The following is a 23790-nucleotide window of genomic DNA, read 5'->3' on the forward strand; positions in this document are numbered from 1 at the left end:
CTTTCTTTTCCTGCTTGTATATGTCAAGAGATAAATGGCAGCTTTTATTTAGGAAATTTTCCTGTCCACAAAATCACAAAATATCAATATAATGATATCAATACGATGAAAAACCTCCAGCAGTTTAAGCTGAACTGTTATAAACCCATCTCATTGTAAGTTTTACAGCATTAATCCTTTTCTGTTTAGATATTTTGCCCAGAAATCAGGTGTATGTGTATTTAGCAGTTGCACTGGAGGTGAGAGTGCTGGAGTCAGGACAAGGAGGGAGACAGTGTTTGCCTGCACAAGGGGAGAGGATTTTCTGCCCAAAGATGAGAAGTGCTGCTTCAAGTTCAGCATGTGTCACCTGTAAGGCAAACCCATCACAGTGCATTGTCATGGTGTGGTGCAGCCTCTGAAAATGTACCATGGCTTTCCTCTGCTCCTTCCATGAGAGGAGGGGGGTGGGAAGGCAGGTAGGGCAGCTCCAGCTCCCAGTCTGGCAGCTCTGGGCACCACTGCTGGCTCATGGTTGGGATTCTCCCTCCCACTGCTGCTGGCTGCTGCTTCCTGCACTGGGAACAGCCATCAACTCCTCCTGCTGCCCTCCACTCCACCTCCTTAAAAGACAACTTGATTCTAATGAGACAAGAAAAGGAGATGGTATGGAAGACAATAAATGAGAAAAAGAAGGAGGAGGAGTAATAGTTAAAAATGAGAACAGGGAGGCAAAAGGCAGCATCGTGGAGAGCACCCCCAGAGGATCTCTGGTCCTTGAATGTGTCCAGCAATGTGTTCATGGGCCTTGGCTGGTGGTGCTCAGCCTAGAGATGTGACAGGACAAGCAGGCAGAAATGGGAGCCACCATCATCAAGAACAATTCTACCCTGTCCCTGATCAAAGTTTCTCCTTCTCTTGCTATGGAGGTCCAGATGGACATGATCAGGAGATGTCCATGTCCCTGAATGGGGAGGTTATGACTTATAGATTAGGGTAAAATTGCAGCCAGTGTCTCAGTGGGAACTGGAACAGAGCTTCCTGTCATGCTCCCCATCAGGATCTCCATTTTGCTACCAAAGCAGAATACAAGTGATGGACAAAGGTGAATTAAGGCTGATATTAAAGATTGATTTGCAGTAGAATGATAAAATAGGACACAGAATTATGAAGTGACTTCAATATCAGTTTTCTCTTCTTGATCAGCAATGACATTTTGATGCTGATTTTGATCAGAAAAGCCAAGAACTACTGATTTTGAGATTTGTCTGATTTCCATTCTGCTTTGCTGGTAGTTTAATTTTGGTGCTTGGTCATGAATGCCTAGTTTTGCATTCTTTATTAGAGGAGTTGCATTTGATGGGCTGCTGAAATCAAGCACGTGGTCTGTGTAGCACAAAAGGATGGGATGGATCCTGCAAAGCTAAAAAGCAGTGGTGGGGACAGGGTTCATACTCTAAATGTCCCCTTATTCTTACTGCTGTGCTTTATTTAAAATTTCACAGAGTTAACCCTCCACAAGTAATTCTTTTGTGGTCATTCTGCTGAGCCTTCCCATTTGATGGAAGTCCTGATTTTTTGCTACTTTTAGCACTTTCACTAATTTGCTGCTCTGACCAGTTTCTCCATCAGACCCAAAAGACTTGGAGTTAATCTCATGAGGTGAACTGTGTAGTACCAATTTGTGAGATACAGTATTTTTCCTTTTGATACAAAGTAACTGGGGAATTTAAGTGTTTTTGTCTTCTATTTTCTTTAAAAAAAAAAAAAAAGTCAGAATATAAAAATTCTTTTCTCTTGCCATTAATGGAACACTGGCTGATAATTATGCTTTTCTTTTTGCTCCATTTTGACTAAATAAAATATTATTGCTGTAAATAGATCTATGGATTATTGTCAAGCTAAATAGGACTTTAAAATCAGTCCTTTTGATGTACACCATTGACATTAGCACAGAGGTATTTCTGTCTTTCATTGACATTTCTATGATTTTTCCACCTCAAAACTGAACATGTAAAAGATCTAGCTAATAACAGATTTTAAAATGTTATCTTGATAGAGCTCAGTAACTGTAAGTCATTCTGTCAGTTCAGGGTAAGATGCAACCTTTACTACAACTGTCAGACTCTAAACTCACCTACCAGGAAAAGAAAGGTGATTTCTGTACTTACTCTCTAAAAGTGTTTTGATTCAGATATATATGCAAATTTTGTTGCTAGGCTAAGCATCACACTTCACCACCAATGATTTATGATAACAAAAGATGAATACAGGTTCCACATGCTTCATATACTCTGTGGTCTGCTTTTTCTGAGTAACCAAGCTTTTAAAATGGCATTGCTATTATTAGAGACCTGGAATACTTCCAGAGGTTATTCTGATATCAGAAGAATGACAAAGTCCCCCATGACAGATGTCCACTTCCTGGAGAGCAGGATATTATTAATTGTGTTAATGACAACACTACAAACAGTTTTTGACATCCAAATCATAAATTAAATAACCTTCCTAAAAGAGAAGTCGAGGACAATGGCACATTGTCTCTGTCACAAAAAAAAATCAACCCCAATGGTTTCTGCCATCCTTCATGGAGTGTGCATTGTGGCAAGAAGAGTTCTCAATTTGCTTAGGATGATTTTGGAATCACTGTAGTTTAAAACTTAACTTTTTTTGCTCTTTATCTAATATTTATTTCCTCTTCTGAATAGTTTTGATGAGCTGATTGTGTTTAACTAAGAAGAATGGAGAGGGAAAATAGTTTGAGGGTTTTATTCACTGTTGTCTTAGTTTGTATTTGAAAAGGCTATATATTATTACAGGAATTATATATTAGAATTGAAATATTATCAACATAATTAGTAATTGATTCTTTGCTATACAGACATTTTTCTGCCCACATTCCAATAGATAGCTCTCAAAAAAGAAGCTGAATTTTGTTTTTTGTGAAGTTTTCTAAAGTTTGTGGCCTACAGGCCAAAAATGTGGTTATTTTTGTAAAAAAACACTTATGACATAGCAAGTCATGCTGTGCATGCCAGGAGCTGAGTATGTGAAGTCTGCTTGTTGCCAGTCAGAGGGCTCAGTGGGGCTGGGACAAGCCTCTCTTGTGATGCATCTCTCCATGCAGTACCATAACCCTTCTCATGGGCATCTCATGGCCCCACATCCTACTCAACATGCTGCAAACTTCATTGCTGACTGCATTAATTTTCCAGCTCCTCTTGTTTATTCTCTGTGGGGTTTTTATTGGTTTGTTTTGTTTATCAGTCTCTAATTTTTAGTGCAATTTTATATCAGATACTGTAAGTTATTTAGGGTTGGTTTTTTTCTTTTATGGCATTTTTCATTGACATTAAATTTCTCTCTGGTTTTGGAGGGAGCAGGAAAGACCTTGCTGTGGAAGCACTGCCCAGCATTAAAGAAACATAACAATAATGTAGAAAATGAAACAAATAGTTGGTTAAATTTTTAGACTTATAATGCTGAATATTGAGACATTTTGCCAGCTAGCATGAAGTCTCCAGAAATGTCCACCTACCCTGTGTAAGAGCAAATTGCTGAAGTTGAAGCAAGCAGCTGAATTTTTTAATATTGTATTAAATTCTGGTGAGATAATATTTGGTGAATCATCTTTCACTAGAGGAATATTCCAGATGGAGGAATTGTTTGAAAAAATTCTTATGGCGAGGATGCTGCCTGAGCATTTCTGTCACTCGAAGGAGTACTAAACAAAGAAATAAAAAACAATCCTAGCAGGAAGTCCCAGTGTAATCAAATTAAAGTTGATAATTTTCTAAAACAGAAATAAATAACTCTTTGTATGATTAATACTTCCTAAGGCCTGATCTCATGCTTAAAAATACTTGTATTTATGGAGAAAAGAGATTTTTGTGCATCCAAGATTCACACAGCTTTTCATCAAAAGTACAGCTGTCCTAGGCTCTATTGACACAAGAACACAATCATTTAAAATATTGAACTAATTTTTCTGCTGAAACCTGGTGTTATTGCATCTTGCATTGAGGAGCAGCTGTGAGGTACCTGAGCATGGTTCCTAAACCCTGACTAGTCAGGACAACTGATTCAAAATAATCTTTCTTTCTCATGAGGAATCATGCTTATTTCAGTATCAAACTCTTTTTAAATGTCCATATGGCTTGTGGGAATGTAACAGGAGCAAAATATCTCTGGTTAGCAAGCTAGCTGGTTAGTTCCTTAAAGGCTGAAGTTTTATACAGAGATAAAACTTTAAATTTCCTTTTGGACATTGAATGTGTATATATCATTATGGAACTCTGTTCAATTTTACTGTTTTCAGTGTAGCAGGATGGATATCAAAAATAAGTACTAAAGTGTGGAGAATTCTAATACAATTTCCATCATATTTTGCAGTACTTTCAAGGAAAAGGGATCAATGATAGAGTATGCTGTGGGGAAGGAAAAAGCCTGATGTTGCAGTGTCTCAGCCTTGTCTCTCTGTGTTGGCACACAGAGCAATACCTCTGAGCAGGAGGGAAATTTGTCCACCTAGCTGGTGGTGCCATGGGAAGAGAGGGACCACGGGGTCAGCACCTGGGCTTGTTAAGGGTGAGGATGGTTGTGCATTTGCAGCCTGCAGAAAGTCTGTGCTAATGAATTATGTTCCCTGAATCTCATGCATTTATTTTCTTAAACTTACAAACCAGTGGATAGATAGAGTGAAATTCACCTGGCTCTTTGAATTATCAGTGTCCTGAGTGGAGCATTTTGTTGGAGTCCATCACAAACTTTCTGGCTGTTCCTGCTGCTCTGAACCTTCCAGCACAGGAGCCAGCAGGAGATGTGTTCATCACTTAATGAAGAGCTCTTTGACAACACAAATTGCCCTCTGGGCAACATCTGTTGGATGGCAAAGGTGATACAAAGCAGAGTGAAATACAGGGTTTCCAGCCAAAATCAGTGCCTCAGATTAGTTTGTGTCTGTTACAGGGATTACACTTGTCATCACCAGTGGGCAGCTCACTCTGCAGGGACAGGGGAGGTCTGGCTGTTGACTAGCTCATGCAATTGCTTCACTTACCTCATCTCTTTCTGATGTCTTATACTGCCATGCAGTTGTAGCAAAAATTTTTCTGCCTGTAAAGCTTCCTTGGTCTGTCATTCCTGTGTCAAGTGTCCTGGAATGCCAGTCCTTGTCTCTGTAAAGGACTAACCTCTCTCTGGAAACTCTGCTTTGCCTGCCTTTTCTTGGTGAGCCCTTACAACCCTTTCCATTCCCACACCTACACTTTATCTTTGCAAATTGGATCAGAAGCACTTAGGGCACAGAGAATGATAATCTTTAGGGAAAAAAAAACAAAACACATTCCATCTGCCTTGACATTAGTCTGATCATCCTATATTAAGGCATTTGCTGACTTTGTGATGATTATGGGCAGCAGTGGTACTGAAGTTGTAATAGCTTAAAATGGCCATATTTGTGTTTTCTGTAAGATTCTGTTTCATAGAATAACAGACAACTAGCCAAAGCATTTGACCACATGAAATGCCAACTAAGCATTACATAAAATTAAATAATTTTGGAGAAAATAATAATAAATTAAATTACTTAATGTTAAGGCAAAGAGCCTTCAGGGTAGCTGAAAACAGCTCCACTGATCACTGGGATGTTTTTAGGTATAGACTATGTCTAAAATGATTCAAAACTTTTTACAGTATAATTTTTCATTAAGCATTTATCCTTAGCCTTTACACTAGCACTCAAAGTCTTAATAATATTATGCTATTACATCATAGCAAAGATTTTTAACGCTTACAAAATATGTTTCTTTGGTTTGGTGTGTGCTAATAAGTTAAAAAACAAAAGCTTCAATATATTTGATCATGGGGCAACTTTTACTACACCTGGGCCTGCTGGAACCAGATGGGCCATCTCTCTGTTAAGGGCAGAAGGATTTTAGCTCATGAACTGGCAGAAGTTATTGAGAGGGCTTTAAACTAGGTTTGAAGGGGGAAGGGGTGCAGCTGGGCTGTCTGGAAGCAGACCCAGGGGTCTGAGTTAGGGGTGAAATCAGTAGCCCAGTACACCAATGCACAGCATGGGTAATAAATGAGGAGCTGGAGGCCAGGGAGCAACAGCAGAGCTGTGGTGTAGTCACCATCACAGACACCTGGTGGGATGACACACAGCTGGAGCACTGCACTGGATGGCTACAAGCTCTTCACAAGAGACAGCAAAGGGAGAAGAGGTGGAGGGGTGGCCCTTTATATTAGGGAGGCTTTTGATGCCCTGGATATTGAAACTAATGACAATGAAGTTGAGTCCTGTGGGTCAGAATTAAGGGGAGGCCCAGGAAGGCTGACATCCTGCTGGGAGTCTGTTATCATCCACCCAAACAGGAAGAATTATTATTACTTATTCTACAGCAAGTAGCTGGAGAATGTTTCAGGATCACCAGCCCTTGTATTCTGGTAGGTGACTTTAACCTACCAGACATGTCCTGGGAACTTAATACAGCAGAAAAGAGGCAGTTCTTAGAGTGTGTGGAGGACAAGTTTTTGTCACAGCTGGTGAGTGAGCCCACCAGGGGAGGGACTGTGTTAGACCTGTTGTTTGCAAATAGAGATGGGCTGGCAGGAGTGATGCCTTGGGAGGTTACCTAGAGCAGAGGCTAGACAGAATTAAAGGAATAAAGTAGATATTTATTAAAAAGGCCTTGAAATTATATACCTTGGGCAGTACAAGAGCCTGGCCAAGGCTGCACCCAAGGTGGATGCCCAGTCACGAGTTTTCACACTTTTATAAGTTTTGGTCCATTTACATATTGAGGTTAATTGCCCAATTGCAGCTTCAGGTTATGAAGTCCCATCCTCCCAGTCTGCTCTCCTCAATTCTCTGTTGTTTGCACTTTTTGGGCCTGAAGCTGCAATGGTGTGCTTGGTTCTCAGGCTGGAAAAGGATTGCTTTGTCTGACTAACTGTGAAGAGATCTTGCTAACACTTTATATGAAGCTCAGAGTTATGTACTAATTCAGTACAGAATCTGGAAAATATGAAAGCTAAAACTGAAGGATCAGGAGATGTGGTGGTTGGAAGCCACTTGGGGCACAGTGATCATGAAATTATAGAGTTCTCTACATTTGGTGAAATCAGGAGGAACATCAATAAGAGTTTTATACTGGACTTCCTGAGGGCAGACTTTGTCCTATTCAAAGCTCCTTGGGGAGCAGCCCTTACAAACAAAGGAGTTTAGGAAAGGTGGATGTGCTTCAAAACAGAGATCTTGAGGGCACAGGAACAAACTGTCCCTGTGTGCTGAAAGATGAGTCAACGAGGCAAACGTCCAGCCTGGATGGGCAAGGAGGTTTTGGAGGAACTTAGGGATAAAAAGAGGATGTGTCATCTTTGGAAGGAGGGTCAGTCTCTTCAGGAAGTATTTAAGGGGTTTGCTAGGGCATGTAGGAAAAAAATAAGGGAGGCAAAAGCTCAGTTTGAACTGAATTTGGCAACTTTTATAAAGGATTAAAAAAATTGCTTTTACAAATATATTAATGGCAAAAGGAAGGGTAAGACCAACCTTTGTTCCCTACTGGATGCAGGAGGGAGCTTAGTAACTGCAGGTGAGAAGGTAGAAGTGCTTAACACACCTTCTTTGCCTCAGTCTGTAGTGAGAAGATGACTTGTCCTCAGGATAACTCTCCTCCTGGGCTGGTAGATGGTGTCAGAGAGCAGAATGTCCTAATTTGCAATTTGTAATATTTTGGAAAACAAGATTTCTTGCCCCTCTGTTTTGCTTCAGATTTAGCCATTTTTTGGGCCACTGGCAATATGTCCAAAGCAATTATAGCAAGTGACAGTACATTGGATTTCCAGCTGCATTAGCAAGTGTGGAATTTCTGGTTGTTGTGCTGTAAGCAGCTTGTTGTTATCAAAAAGAAAAGTTTGGAAGCTTACACAGGATTAATTAAAATCAATGAAGGATTTAAAAGTGAACACTGAAATGATTGCTGGAGAAATATAATTAACAAAGTAAATTGGATCCTAAAATGGCCCCAGAACAGCCCACAGAGACCCAGTACAAGCCCTCACTGATGAGGAAGCCAGAAATATTTTGTGAGAGGTGAAAGAAGGCAGCAACAGAAAAACATCCTACTGGAACTATCCTACTGATGGCACAGGCTCACATTAAGAGGCTATTTAGTTGTTTAGTTTTACATGTCACCAACAGCATCACTAAAAATGTAAATATAATTTCTCTTTCTTCTTGCTGTTGAGTTTCTGCATTGTTGTATCCAAAGCCACAAACCACCAATAATTTCCATTTCCTGTCTATAACTGTTGAATAGTATGAAAAGCACATGAATAAATCTATGTAAGGCTTTCTATATTCATTACTTCAGATAAAGTATTCTAATTTCACCAATTGGGATCTGTCAAGTAAAATTCTGCACATGGAATTTCTTTTGTATCTCTGACAGTACAGATTTTCTTAATATCTTTACTGTACTGCAGTGTTCATATGATGACTGTCCATGTCCATCCATCCCTGACTCCTGGAGAGTCTTAAGAAAAGCAAATGCTGCTACGTGTTTTGCATGATCAGCAGCTGGAAAACAGAATGCATGCAAGTGTTGTCTGAGCCACATTATGAAAAATCAGTTGCCCATTGCCAGCCTCCTCATGATCTCATCATTCCTTCCTTGGCAACCACCCTGTCTCAAGCCAGTCCTTGTGAGATTCATTACCCTTGCAAATTGTTCAGATTCATATCTGTCTGTTTTCTGAAACCAAAGCCATTGAAATAGATTCCCATGGATCTTTGTCAGTTTTCAATTGAGACTTTAATTTTTTCACTTGCTTCTCACTCCTCCTCACAGTCTTGGCCTTGGCTGCATTCACTCCCTTTCCCTTCCTTCTGTCAATGTTGTCACTGGGCTGTGACATCCCCAGTCTTCAAGCTTTTTCATGCATATGCCTGTTGCTGAGGAGATGGTTCCAGGTGTGAGCAGTGGAAACAAGCATTTAGGGCTAAATTTCTTCTAAAATAATAGAAAAGAATTCACCACAGGTTTATGGAGGTTTTCCTTGCCATAGCTTAAAGTGATCATTTTGTCACAAAGCATAAATTTAATGACGTGTCAGGAAAAACTGTAAAAATAAAAAGAAGGTTTTTGTTGTTTTCATGGAAACCTTACCTCAAAACTATTATTTGTTTTCACATGTTTTAGTTCCATTTACTTTTAGGAGCTTCTTCATGCTCTAATCCCTTGCAGTGACTATTCTAGACAGGACTTTTATTTTAGAGCTACCTCCCCTAGGACATGTTATATGTGTCATTTTGTCAGTGATGCTACATCTTCCTGGAAAAGCAGCTTGTTGACATGTCATTCTAGTGTGTTTTAAGGTAGCCAGAATCACTAGCAGGGGATTCTCACCCTGCCTCACTCACCAGTGCTGGTCTCAGGTGTTAAGTAGGGGATAAATAGAAATCTCCATAAAGGGCCATCAGTGCAAATGCTGTTCTCCTTAAAGAGCTTGTGGGTTCAATACTGCCTTGTTTTGCCAGACACAACATTGGAATAATCTGCAGTCAGAGTCTGCCCTGCAATTTGTGTTAGAAGTGTTTTATCTTCACCCATTATTGTACTGCAACACCTGTGCAGGCTGAAGTGTAGCCTGTAACTCTGCTTTTAACCACCCTGAAAAAAGGAAAGCCAGACTCTATAACCTGCATCATGACCCATGATGCCTGGGGCTGCTTACCTAGAAAAATCTTTTTGTAGCTATTTGCTCAAGTAGAAATGGTGACTTTTTGACTTCAGGCTGCAGCACGTGGCAGTCTGGTACGTGCCTGCACATCTGAGAGCAGAGAGAGTCTGAAGGGGAGCATGAATGGTGACTGTTTTAAGAATCAAGGGCTTAACTGGCTTGCTAAAAATTGCCATTTGTCAAAGAAATAAATTAACCATTATTAACTATTAACTGAAGGGCATTTGCTGCAATATTCTTAAATCCTGAGCTGAATGACAGTAGATGTGTGATTTCATATATCTCACTTGTTAGATGCAAGTGACACCAAATAAAACAAGGAGTTATTTGGCAATGACTTAATAGAGCAATAAAAGTCATCAACCCATTCTTTTTTTACTGCAGTTTATGTTCTGCTTTGATTTCCTGCCTAATGTAGAGGAGACATGAAATATAATGGAATAAAATTATTGATGGAGCATTTACTAAGATTTTTTAAGTTCCATTCTCTTCATCCTATGCACTAGAATAAAGTTTCCTTTTTTCAAGTAGGTTTCCATGTAGTGTTACTGGGTGGTCATACAGATGTGAGTGGATTTTGCTGTCTGCTTCCTACTCCCTGTTTTCGACCTCTCACAATTGCATCAGAACCAATATTTTAAGGGGAGAAATCTGTATCTTAGTTAAAAAACTGAATTTATCCCCTAAGAGGGGCATTGTAAGATATTAGACCAAGAGTCTTTTGAGCCTCCTTCATGATCAGAGCAATTACTGTGTGAGTTTTATATCTGCTTTTCTGTCTGAATAATACACTCCTACCTGTGCCTATTGCTGCCTTTTGTTCACATTAACAAAAGGTGCCTGTTTTCAAGTGTCAGAGCAAGGGTAGGACAGCAATGGCATTGCTTACCTCAATTATAAAAATCTATGTCCACATTTTCTGGAAAAAAGGATCTTTAGACCTGTTTTGAAGCAAGTTTTGTTCTTAGTCATCATGCTAAATTTTTGGGTTCTTTTAAATAGTCATGTGAAAGATAAACCCTTTTTTTTACTGTGGAGGACACATGCTTGCACTGCCCTAAACTGTCCAGCCAGCAGATTGATTAGGTACATGAACATTTCTCTTTATGAAGAGTTTCTGAATTTTAACAAATGCTTTCTTCTTTCTTTTTTTTTTCTTTTTTTGTGCTTCTTGAGCTGTAGCATTTTGTTATAGCAAAATAAAAATTTTATTCATTAATTCCAACTCCTAGTATGAACATGGACTTCTGATAACACAGAGACGAGAAAGTTGTGCATTCAGCTGTGAAAATGTCCAAGGAATAATATTTGACATTACTTCATATGTATTCACTCAAAAAAATAGTGAAAAAATTTGGTGGAACAGCTTGCATCCTCTGGTACTTCTCAGGACTCATAGCACTTTAAAATCTAGCCCTAGATTGCCAGTTGCAAAATACATTTATTGCAGGTTTTATAAATGGGATTTTTTCATCTATTTCCATTGTGAGGGTGGGAACAGAGCAGATTTTTATGAGACATTCAGCTGGTTTTACCCTACATAAGAGGAATTCAAGCAATTCTCAGCAAATATGCTCTGGCCATTCGGACATTTGGAAGGAGTATTTGGGATCACTTAAATGCTGTTTTCACTGCTAGCTGTGTTTAGTTTATTCTACCATCACTGGCATTTCTTGAGAAAACACAATTTTGCTTAAAACACAAATGGAACACAAATAATATTGATCCATAATATACATCTTAAAATAGGGGGACTGACAGTGCAATTATCAGTTATTCCATTTAATAACATTTAATAACAGGTTTAATAACATTTTATGTAGACCAGAAAGGAAAGGTAAAATGTGCCCTTTCTGTGGTAAATTATGTATTTGGTTTACTGTGAAATAATAATTTTTAAAAGTGGGCAAATATTAGTTTAGTGTCTCTTATCTATAAAATATATATATTTTAGAATCCATGTAAGAGGAAGTCTAGTTTGGAGACTTTCCTGGATATGTTCAGAAACTTAACTTATTTCTATTGCATGTGCTTGTTAAGACTAGAGAGAGGAAGAAAATGAATTATGACAAATCTCATACAGCATTTTCTTTTCACAACTATTGAAAATACTTATTCTCCAAGCCAAAATTAAGTATTGGCTAGGCAGTCAAGAATATTCTTAAATACTTCTGAGGCTGAAATATAGTTCTTTTGAAGTATAGCACTGTTGACATTTTGTTTTCTTTTAAATGCAGTCATTTTGGCAGTCAGTACTATAGATATTAAAGGTCAGTTAGAGCACTTTAAACTTTTCAAATATTTGAAAACTAATCAGGCATGATTTTTATTCAGTGGTTCCCATTTAGATGTTTGGTTTTTTTCTGATATATTTACAGTTTTGTATTTTTACCTTGTAGTCAAATTATCAGGATGCCATAGTCATGTAGGTTTTTCTGAGTTTTGTTTCTGGATGTTTTCTTGTGAAATGAAATGTAAGCATCATTGTGAACTTGCAGCTTCTCTTTGGTCACTCAGATTCTGCTGTTTGCATCTTCTAGAAAACTGTTCCACAAAAAAGGCCATTTCAGCCTTGCTCATTTAGATGAGGATCAGTGAAATTGAGGATGAATTGTAGCTTCTGTCCCTTCCATATAAGCATGAGAGGTGTGGTCTTGTTGACTTGGTCACATGGAATTAGTCATCTAATAGAGACACTTCTTGCTCTTGCAAAGCCAAGAACCATAGATGACTGTCAGCTGTATTAAAACTGTTCTTCTTTTACACAGTCCAAAAATAGGTTTGGTTTCTCTTTTTTCTTCTTTTTCAGAAAAGCTAGTGCAGTGGTTTAGCTACAGAATACAGGACTGAGGACTCCAGGTTTAAAATGCAGAGCTATTGTCTTTTGCTACCAAAGGCCTAGCTTTACCAAGGCATGGTCCAACGCTGAGAAATTTCTAAAATTAATTCTCCCCTAATGATGATGCTGTCTGTGTGACAAAGAGTTGGATGGCCAGAGGGCTCCATAGGCTCCATAGGTGTCTTTTTGCTGGCTTGGCTGCCCTGGACAAGCAGCTTTGCCCACTGCAGGGCAAGCACCAGCACGTGTGGGTGGGCAGCTCATTGGTGCACTTTAATTCTCTGCTGCCTGATTAATGTGCCCATTAATTGCACTGCACTGGAGTGGCTGCTCTGGAGGAGAACAGTTAACTCAACAATTAACCTGTGCATTCTGATATTATAGCAAATAACTTTGTCATCTCAATACATTAATGTAAAATTGGGACAGTGTGGAAGGACATTCTGTTCAGCAGGCAGTCAGCTTGTTCTTTAAGCCAGCAGGGGCTGAATGTGTATTTATTGGACAGCAGTGTGAAGCAGGTGGGCTCAGAAGATAACAATGTTCTGGAAGAAGCTGCTATGTAAGGAGCAGAAGAAAGGAGTGAAATTTTGAATGGGTTTACAGAGATCTTGTCATCTCATCACTATTTTCTGTGACAGACTAGCACTGCTATTAACATTTTGACTTTAAATAATCTAACGTCATTTGTTCAGTGTGTTGTGTGTTTTGGGATTTTTTTCGTTTTTGGTGGGGAGATGGGGGGTTTGGGGTTTTTTTCTAGTTTGTTTTTTTTGGTTTTTTTTGTTTTTTGTTTTGTTTTTTTTGTTTTTGTTTTGTTTTGTTTTGTTTTGTTTTGTTTTTGTTTGATTGTTTGGGGTTTTTTTCATGGGCAGGGGTTGTTGGGGGTGTTTTTGAGGCAGGGAGACTATCTTTAAACTTATGTCCCTAGCTTCCAACCAACTGGAACTGTGCATTTAAAACTATGATTCTTAGTTATGGCTCAAGAGGTCAATCAAAAGGCAAATACTTTGTCCTCACATCTTTCTGTGCATATAAGTATCACCATGCCTTCTTTGGTCTCATGTTTTGGAGTAATGAGATAAATCCTGACGTGACAGAAATTTGCCTGACTTTTTAACTTGGTGAAACCTCATTCTTAGTATGAAATCCTCAGCCTGTTCAGCTAGGGTTGGTAGGTTGTGGGTTGGTACCAAGAAAAAAAAAAAGTAGAAGGTTCATTTTCCTTCTAAAGATAATGACCTGTGTAGGTTCAGACCATCCTGTGTGGAAAAAGGCAATAGCTGATTCTGACAGCAAGTCTGTGTCCAGACATAGATTACAGGAATTCCTGTATTCAGCCCAGTATTGAAATGTGACCTTCTGTGGCATTAGTAAAATTCACAAATAATTTTATTGATCGGGTTAATTTTTGCCAGAGAGAAAGAAAAATTGAAAAAAAAACCACAATGCAACAATTTTTGGGAATATGGGGAAATGCATCTGATCATGCATATCCCTGGATGTATCTGTGACATCAGGATTTGAAAAATGCAAATTTCTTGTTGAAATTGCTCCAAAGCCATGGTAATCAGAGGTATAAAACCATTTTTAAGAGATTTATAATGGTTGTTGTATGAGTAGACAGGAAAGTCATGTTACCAGATTGCTGCAAGTCATAAAACTATGATGAAAATTTTCTGAGTTTTTCTATTGAAAAGTTATTTTGTTTTCTCTGCCATTTCCAACAATAATTCTGAATTTTAGTTGCACATTTGAGTCTGTTTGTGTTCTTTGATGAAATTTCATGTAGATTTTCTTCTGCATGATTATGACTGTCTAGTTGGTTTTGTTGTCAGAAAGTAGGAGCAAAGGCAGGGATCAATTCATCAGCTTTTCAAAAACTTGTTTTCTCTTTTGAATTTAAACATGGGTATCTCTGGATTCTACTTGCTTTTTATCCTTTATTTTTTCACATTCATTAAGATGAATCCATGAATATATTCTTGGTCTTATTCCATTCATCTCTAGTATCTTGTCCCATTGATAGTTCACACCTTCAACCTGATTTGTCTCTTCCTGTCTCTATTCACTTTGTTGTCTTCTTGCTGTTACTTTGGCTTGTTCTGTATATTGCTTCTTTGTAAGAAGGAGCCACTTTCAGGAGCCACTTTCTGCCTATATTTCAACATATGCTCAAACTTTAAAACAGAGGTTGAAACAACCTTATAGGTAAAACTCCACATTGTGCCCTCAGAATCTTTAGGAGAGTTGCTATTGACTTTGGCAAGAGTAGGAATCAATGTGTGATGCAGTTTAGCCTCATTCTCTCATCATTAACTGACACTAAAAGCTGCTGGATGGAGGAGCAATTCTGTTTATGTTATGCTTCAGGGAAAAAAAATAAAGCTGGACTGCTGATTGTGAACTCTGCATAGGACAACCATATAAATAAGCATAGAGAAGGACCTTCCAACCATATGCTCCAAGCAAGGAATTAATAAATTAGTCTTGCCTAAAATAATTATTCCTTTGGTGTATTTAAAGTATATAATCTAGGTGGGCAGATACTGAAACCACTATGATTCTCAATAAAATTTGCAATTAGGTACTTAAGCTCTAAGTATTTCCAGTAATATTAGGAAGCTAGTACACAGAATTTATTTAAAGTAGGGGCCAAGGAAAACTCACTAGTATGTGAGTTTCAATGGTGTGTGAAAAAGAATTTTGCTACATGAATCCAGCTAACCATGGGCTGCCTGTAGATATCCCTGCTTCATAAATATTCATCTGACCTTCTGGTTCAGCTGTAGTCAGAGGGTAGAAGCCCTTGTAGATTCAGTGAAGCAAGTCAGATCATGGTCATGGGAGACAAGGAACTATTAGATTCCTGTTGCCCTTTGTTCCACCTAATTTGTATAGGCAGGAACTTCTTTAACCATTAAAGTTATCTTCATGATATTGGCCTAATCCATTGTTTTCATCTTAACCAGATGTTATGAGATCCTTGGATAAAGTATCAGAGCTGAGGACAGCTGAGTGAAGCTCTTTTCATAAACACAGGAATTTTGAGGTCGATTTGTTTTGTCTTACCTAAAAAGAAACCAAAGTTCTTCCATCTGTTACATTTATTCTGAGCACATATTGACTGGTCCATACCATATAAAATTCCAAATCCTGGCTTCTTCCCTGACTTCATGAAAGCAAACATGCATGAAGTGTTTTCCCTTTCACCTCATCAAGAAAACAAATTATTTAAAAGCACTGGCCGATAAAACCATTTTGTATCACAACCCTTAAGCAGGTTATAGCCCAGTAGTTTCACAGCAATAAATCTGAAGAAGAAACAAATAAAAGGCTGCCTCTATAATGAGTGAGTGGAAGAAACTTTAAGGAGACATTGAGTAGAAGAATTGCATTTGTAGGAGGTGATTGATACCCATGGAAAACTTCTCAAATTTGCAAGAAGTTTGAGAAAATAAAATAGCCATAAGAAAAATTACTGACTAGGACTCATTGCACTGTTATCAGTTAACTAAAATGAAGGAGCATTTAGATTTGGCTCCTCCTTTAACCCATCTACAAATTGAACACTGTTTGTATAAATTTGTAATGCAGTTTGCATTTTTTGTGGGAAAAGTTTCCATGGTAACACAGCAGAAAATCAATAAAAGAGTTGTGGTCTGATCTAAACACTACCTCACCTCCAGGTAAAGTCTGAAGCAGTATGAGAACAGTGTAGTTATCAGCAAACTGCAGATATTTTGTCTAATTCAGCCAGTTGCTTGATTTTTTTTTAAGGATGACTCTAACTTCATTCTGTAAGACTACCCTATTCTGTAACTATACTTACTCCTAGAGTTCAATTTAAGAATTAAATTGTTTGCTCCAGGGGACAGGTGATAACAACTTAAGTAGCCAGGCAATAAACACAAAGGACCATGACTGGACCAGTTTAGCAGGTCTGCTAGTGTTTTAATGACTTTGATCCTCATTAAATATTCTGTCTCCTAGTATATCAGTTTGATCCCTTTACATTGCTGAGGTTGGAAAGGGAATTAATGAAATGCTCATTTATGCTTTTTGAGGAAGAAAAAGCTTTTTGCTTATTAGTCTGAAAATTAATGGATATGCTACAAAATATACATATAATAGCCTTGCAAGCGTTTGCCTTCAGTCTGTCATAGAGAAGGTCTCTGGGCAACCACTGCAGAGTCAGCCTCACAGAAAAACACTGCTTTCTGATATTTGTGCCCAGGGCCTCTTGTCCTGTCCTGGGCACCAACAAAGAGCCTGGCTCCTTTCTTTTTTTACACCCTCCCTTCAGATATTTATATACCTTGATGAAATCCACCTTGTGTTCTCCAACAGCCTCCTAATGGTCTTTGCTGGAATGTCCTCACTAAAGTGTCCTTCACTGAACTCTCACCAGTAATTCCATACCTCTGTGGTGCTGGGGAATCCTTTTTGTGGGTTTTTCATCATACTGCCAAAAATTCTGTGAAGTATGCATGCTACAGTAACACAGATTGTTGTTAAAATCAAGAGTTGCTCTGTTAGGTACAGAATCCCTTGCCCTAATCTTTTCACAAAAGATCCCTCAGTTGGAAATAAATAGTTAAAATGAAGCAACTAAATTCAGAAAAACTATTAAAATTCCTGCAGAGAGTCAGTTGCAGAAGAGAGCCTGGCAAACAGAAAGCCTATTTAATGGGGAAAGACACCAAGTATTGGAATTGTGCAGCCTTGAGAAAACAGAGAGGAGTTGATTGCAAAGACCAGTGCAAGTGCCTCAGGAAAGAACTGCTCAGATTAAGGAGGATGGAAAAAAAAAGACTTTGAATTGTGATGTGGTGACAACTGACAGTAAAGGGAAAATTTCTCTCTGAGCAGAAGCAGATCAGTAGCAGTGAAAAGTCAAGATGAAATATTCAATATATGCAACTGAGTAGTGAGCAGCACCCTTCTAAGGACTAATCTGCAGAATTATCTTAAATGCCTTTCGTCATCAGCAGTAAGGAAGGAAAAGCAGGGAGAGAACTTTGGTAAATCCTGCCAACTTTTATTAAGGTATCAAAAATCACTTGAGTACTTTCTCATCTGGCATTTCATACAGAAAATATTTGACTGACTGTGCATAAGATTAAAGGGCATAGATCCAGTAGAGAGTTGTCCCCAAGAAATGCATGAACTAGATAAGCCAAATATTTTGTGCCATGTTCTTTCTGTGTAGTCTATTTTGCTAAATTTTACAGTCTACAATGAATGTGTAGATTTTGCCAAGGACTCCTTATGAACTCAGTATGAACCATTCAGCTTTCCATATAAAATTTAGATATAACTGTGTCTTATGAAAATAAAGAACTAGTTTAGATTAAAAGAGGTAGCAGCTAGCAAAATTTGAGCCCCTTTTTTATTGTTGATTTATTTTTGTTTTTGTTTTGTTTGTTTATTTTGGTTTGTTTTGGTTTTGTTTGTTGGTATTTTTTTGGAAGAAGAGTTGGGTTTTTTGGGGTTTGGTTTTGGGTTCTTTTGGGGGGAGAAGGGGTGAGGGGAGGTGGATTTCCTTGTTTCATGTTTAGTTGTTGTTAGGAGACCTGGAAAAACTGTGTTCAAGTTATACTTCAATTTTTCACTGATTAAAATAGCTTTCATTAGAACTTTCTTCCTAACATGTGAAACTTGTGAATTATGTTTCACATTACTAACTCAGTGTAAGCTCAGCAATATCAGAGTAGGATTTGTGTGTACTCTGTCAAGACAGTTCCTTTTCCAAAGATCACATCCATCAGGTCTAAAGTTGTTCCCGAGTTTGGATGATTCATGTGATGTGGTAGTTACATTTTGTCCTCTGCACTTATAAAAAATAAAATTGTCACACTGCAGTTCAAGTTGGATTTCACCCAAGAGCTCCTACTAGCTGATACTGGTACTTATTCTACAGTGTATGAGTTTTCCCAGTTTACTAAATTGCAGGTTAAATGAAAGGGTACAACGTGCACATCTTATAAGAAAATTAAATGTGCAAAACCATGCCAGTGACACATTCCCAAATAAAGGCTTAAGTGTAGCTGAAGTTAAATTGTCACTACAGAAATGTGTTTGACTGCACACCTCTACTTTGGAAGTGAGATATATTGTAATGACAAGAAAATGTGCAGATAAGTGCTGTTTTAGTAGAAATGGTATGCCACTGTTTACTCTCTTCCAGCATCTTGATCTACACAAAAATCACCCCTGTTTTAGAACAAGTAACAAAGGAGAACCAGAAGAAGAAAACAAAGTAGAAGTAAACATACAAACCTGTAAAACCTACATATAGAATGATTAATGCCATCTGTATTAAAAAAAAAAAAAAGAAAAAAAAAAAAAAAAAAAAAGAAAAAAAATGGGCAACTTAAGAAAGTGAGATGAAATAAGGAAAAAAAATTGTCATCTTTTTTTGGGAAGAGAGGTAGAGCCATCCCTCTGCCCAAAGTAGCCTGCCACCTTTACCAGATTTTCTGTATTGATTCTTTTAATTCTAAGAAATAAGAAACATATCCGTGGCATTATGGAGTTGTGTAATAATAGCTAGTAATAATATATACATGATGGAAAAGAAGTTTTTACAAAATGTCTTTTCTACCTAAAAAGTAGCTATATGATCTGAGCATTATAAATGCTTAATTAAATGTACTGGACAAAAGATTCTTTTTGTTATTGTGATTTTTAAAGCAATAGCCTTTGTACAATGAAATATTTCCTCTGTAGAAGGAGAGATGGAACAGGAAACAGGGCAAGAGAGATGGAGCTCACTTTCAGTTAAGACATATATTTACTTATGTAGTGAATGAAATGATAAAGGTAATTCAGAGCACCTAATTTAGCCTTCTTGGATGAAAGCCTGTTAGCCTCTTCAATAGGATTCCCTCCTCAGAGCCAGTCCCTTCCCCCTCTGCAATCTGGAAACATGCTGAGAGAGCAGCCAGTGCCAAGCATGCAGAGATTTCCTCTCTTGTGCTTAAGTGAATGTATGATTTCCATTTGCCAGAGGTGTAAATACAATTTTCTCTTGAGGTTGGATGGAAGGTCTGGAAGCAGCCTGAGGCAGAAAGGTCCCTAGGCTTGGCTGGATTCTGTTTTTCTATGACTGTTCAGCAAAATGGGAAAAACTGTCCATGGCATTCAGCCACTTGTGCTGCAAGACATATTTCACTGCCAAGAGAACTGTGTGTGAGTGTCTCACTAGGGCTGAAGATCCATCCTGCCTTGTTGTTCCAGACATCTACACCATCTTTTAAGGTGGTAACTTAAGTGTGTAGAATTATGAGCTCAGATTCCATATGTGGCTGAATGGTAGCTGAGATTCTACTTCAGTGCTATGATAATATTGGTAGGAGATAGAGATAGGAATTCCTTTGTTAGAAAAAAGTTAGTGGAAAACAAGATTTCATGTCAGAACCTCTAGCCTTTTTGCCCACTGTGAGCACCCTAAATATTGACTGAACTCAGTAGGTACTGAGGGTCCTTTGAGCCTTTGCAGGCACAGGCCCTTAGATACTTTTATAATTTGCTAAGTGAGAAAACCCATCCCTGCCACTGGTAGAATATTCAGCCCTTTAGGGCTTTTCATTTGTTTGTTTTTCCAGCTTTTGCAGAATAACTGAAGCATTACACACTGTCATAAAATGAATGGATTTTCAGCTTTCACTGTAAATAATATGTATGTATTTTATGAAAAACTATTTTCCTGAGTGTTTTAACATCTAAATTAAAATTTAGTTTTTATATTTAACATAAATTGAATACTTGAGTTCTCTCTTTGTGATTCCATCAGTTTTAGTTCAACAGTATTTTTGATGTCACTTGGTCTTTTTTGTCTTTCTATAGTTTATGTTAAGTGATAAGAATTAAAGAGATATGTGTGGGGTTTTTTCTATTGAGAAATGGCTTGGAATTCATTTAAATCAAATTTTTAAGCCATTGTGTTCAACCTGGTAAGGTTTAAGGAGTTTTCACAAGTTAAGAGAAAGTGTGGGGTTATGGTTTCTTAAGAACCAATGTTTTCTGCAATAGAGAAATATTTCTGCTTGAGTGGTTTTACGTATCCTGCTATAATAATATTTTAATTTCTTTTTAATGGCTTGTTCTGAAGCTGAACCTGAATGTTGAACACATTGATCTTGAATGACCTTGAGTGTTAGGCATTCAAGCTCAGAATTTTCATACCATGAGATTTCCTTCTCACACCTCATCACTGAATCTATGTACTTGCAAATGAGAAGAAAACCTATTTCTCTCCTGTTTTCAGAAGCATCTTTCAGTCATTGTTGGAAAGGTTTTTCAGACATGTAGGCATGTGATTTCAGTTCAGGAAGAGGTGGTTAGGTCGTCTTCCTAGAGCTGGTGAAAAAGAAGTGAAATCTATCAGATTTGCTCTTTACACTTTCAGCAGTAAAAAAAAATGTTAGATGTAGTTTATATTAAACATTTTAGAAGTTTGAGAGGGAGTAGGCTAGCCCAGTGAGAGTCTTAAGTGGAAATTGAAATCTCAAGAGATTTTCAAAGTGACGTTGATCATAACAAGTTGTGTAAGGCTGGGAATTCATGAAGACTTTGACTTGACATAAGCCTTCACTGAACTGCAGTTCAGTGAAGAAGGGTGATGAAACTTTTTTTTTTCTATTATTGCTGGCTTAATTTTCTGTTCTTTGATAGGAGGTATGTGAAAGCAGGTAAAATGGTTGGGGACTACTTTGGTTGGATGTGACATTGTGTAAGGATGTGAGTTTACTTCACCTTGAGGGGTTTATTAAACAAGACAAAACACTGACTTTCAGTGGGAAAGTGTGAGTCTAGTCTTGGAGGCAAAATAACTGACATGAAGATCATTAGGGATAGATTGCTGGCAAACACTTTTAAGGTTAATTACACATACTGGGCTTTTATTTTGTACTGTACACAAAGGGAAGGCAGTCCTGTTCTGTGATGGAGACTTCAAGACAGTTTCCCCAAAAAGGTAGGAAGAGGAAAGGTTTCACTTCTGGTATCAACCATCATTTTAACAAAGAACTTCAGGGAAAGCAACTAGACATGGTTCTCTGGTGATTGCCACTTGGGTTTGGGCACTACCAGAGCAGTCCTCTTTCCACTTTTACCCTTCCACTTTCACGTGCTGCAGAAGGCAAAGCAGCGGTGACAACATGGATCTGTAGAAAATTATGTTCATCCAGTTCATTCTTTACATCAAACCTTCAGGAGGCCTTTACTTGGACTCAGTAAAAAATCTTGGTCACTGCTAGTGATGACTTGCCTTTCATATATTCATAGCACAATTAGGAACAGAGGGTGAAAAGCTGCTTCTTCCTAGCATACATTTACAAAACATATTTCTGGTCAGAACAAATTATGATTGTTTTTATGTGCTTTCCTGTCCATGGTGAATTTTAAAATATTGCATTCATCACTGGGGACTGGCCATTGCAGCTGAGTCCCCATATCAGAGAGGACAGATCCACAGTTTTGTGAGCAGATTGTCAAATCATAAATAGTGGTGATGCTAACCTTTGAAAATTTTCTTGTTGTCTTAGTGCCCCAAAGTGTATACTCAGGGTGGATATTTGAAATCTCTTCTTCCTGCCTTTTTCTTAATTTCTTGATAAAGGTCATCAGGTCCTGTGGTGAATTTTTTTTCCCTCTATTAAGACATATATGCACCTTACCTAATGAAATAATGTACTCAGAACAAGCAATTATGTTCCTCAAAAATGAGGTGTGAGTTGCCATACTGATGGCAACTTGTGAAAGCAGCAGCTTCTGGGGTATAAAGTTTGTGCAAGAGTAAAAGCAATAATCAGTCCCCTAATGGAGCCATGACAGCAAAGGATGACAAGCCATATGTCTACACTCTCCCAAGGGAAATAAATAGAACCTGCATTATTTTGTTCAAACTGAATGAAGTAAAAAAATTCATAGGTTCTCCATTTTCCCTCTGCTGCCGTTCATGACCTGAAACAATGAAAACAACTATGAGTGCAGGTGGTAGCTGAAAGCAGTTTTGTTTCTGCACCTGTCTGTGCATGCTTCCTGAATTTAATCTTTCAGGAACATTATTTCTTAAAAAAATAATAGAATGCAAACATGACTATATTTTGTTTCCTAGGATTTCATGGAAGGCAATATTTTCTTCTTGAATCTTGGTGGTTTAATCCATACTCTCCATTTTGTTATTCATTCAAAAGGAAGTGGTTAAAATGCTCATGGAAAGAACTGTCACCACTCTTCTGTAGCTGTCATCTGATGTGAAGAGCAGCCCATTGTGTCTTAAGCTGCAGACAGACATTTTCCACCAAAGCTTGATGAAACACCCTTATCCTCATTACAGCTAATGTCTGTCTAAGGCTTTCTACATTAAGACAAGAATTCTAGCTGATATAACTTTTATCTTTTGGGTGGGTGATGAGTCATGGGGCTACAGTTATGCTTTACCAGCTCCTGATGTTGAAAGGAATGAACATGTTTTCTTTGGGCAGACCCCAAATGGCTTTTTCTTAGCAAACACAATCCAGCCACATCTGATGATAACTTTTACTAAGTCTAAACATAATTATGTTGTAACCTGCACTTTGGTTTGGGAGGCAGGGATCACTGTTTGTGTACCCTGTGATTATATGGCATTTACCACAGATATCCTATTGCTGCTTATAGCTTACCATATGATTAAATGACCAACATTTATCATCAGAGTGAAGTGTGCATTGTATCATATATCTTCCATAACGTAGAACAGCATTGCAACTTAAGTCTTCTGCTTTCTAGAAATTAATTTTTGGTCTAGTTTAGTCTAAGGACATTTTCTGTTTAGTTTTTATGCCTCTTCCTCCAGTAGTCGTATTTTAGCTCATCATGTGATGGTCAAAATACTTACACAAAACATTTTCAATCACAATCCTTTAGAATTTCTTTCAGATCACGTACCAATTCCTACTGAATTTATGAAGGATGACCCTTCCAGTCTTTTGCAAATGTCTAAAAGACATGAATCATGTGTTCCACATGAGGCCCAGAAACATAAACCCATTTTGATGTTTCTGTTGGTACATGCTGCCCAGTGCTGTACAGCACCCACCTGGCAGGGCTGATGTTGTACAATAAAGTGCCCAGGCAATCCCTCCCAGCATGTACAGCATTCCACTGATGAATGCACTTCAGCTGGTAGAGCCAGCCATGAGATTAGGCAGAGCTATATCTACTAAAGGGCTTTG

At 38.1% G+C, this 23790-nt stretch overlaps 1 protein-coding gene across 1 annotated transcript in view; it reads left to right on the top strand.

Moving 5' to 3' along the window:
* The window catches only part of PLXDC2 (plexin domain containing 2), a 242195-nt gene that overhangs the window by 136604 nt on the left and 81801 nt on the right, over positions 1 to 23790 (top strand). The window lies entirely within an intron of this gene.

Source organism: Oenanthe melanoleuca, chromosome 2 (genome assembly GCF_029582105.1).
Source record: "Oenanthe melanoleuca isolate GR-GAL-2019-014 chromosome 2, OMel1.0, whole genome shotgun sequence".
Classification (NCBI taxonomy): Eukaryota; Metazoa; Chordata; class Aves; order Passeriformes; family Muscicapidae; genus Oenanthe; species Oenanthe melanoleuca.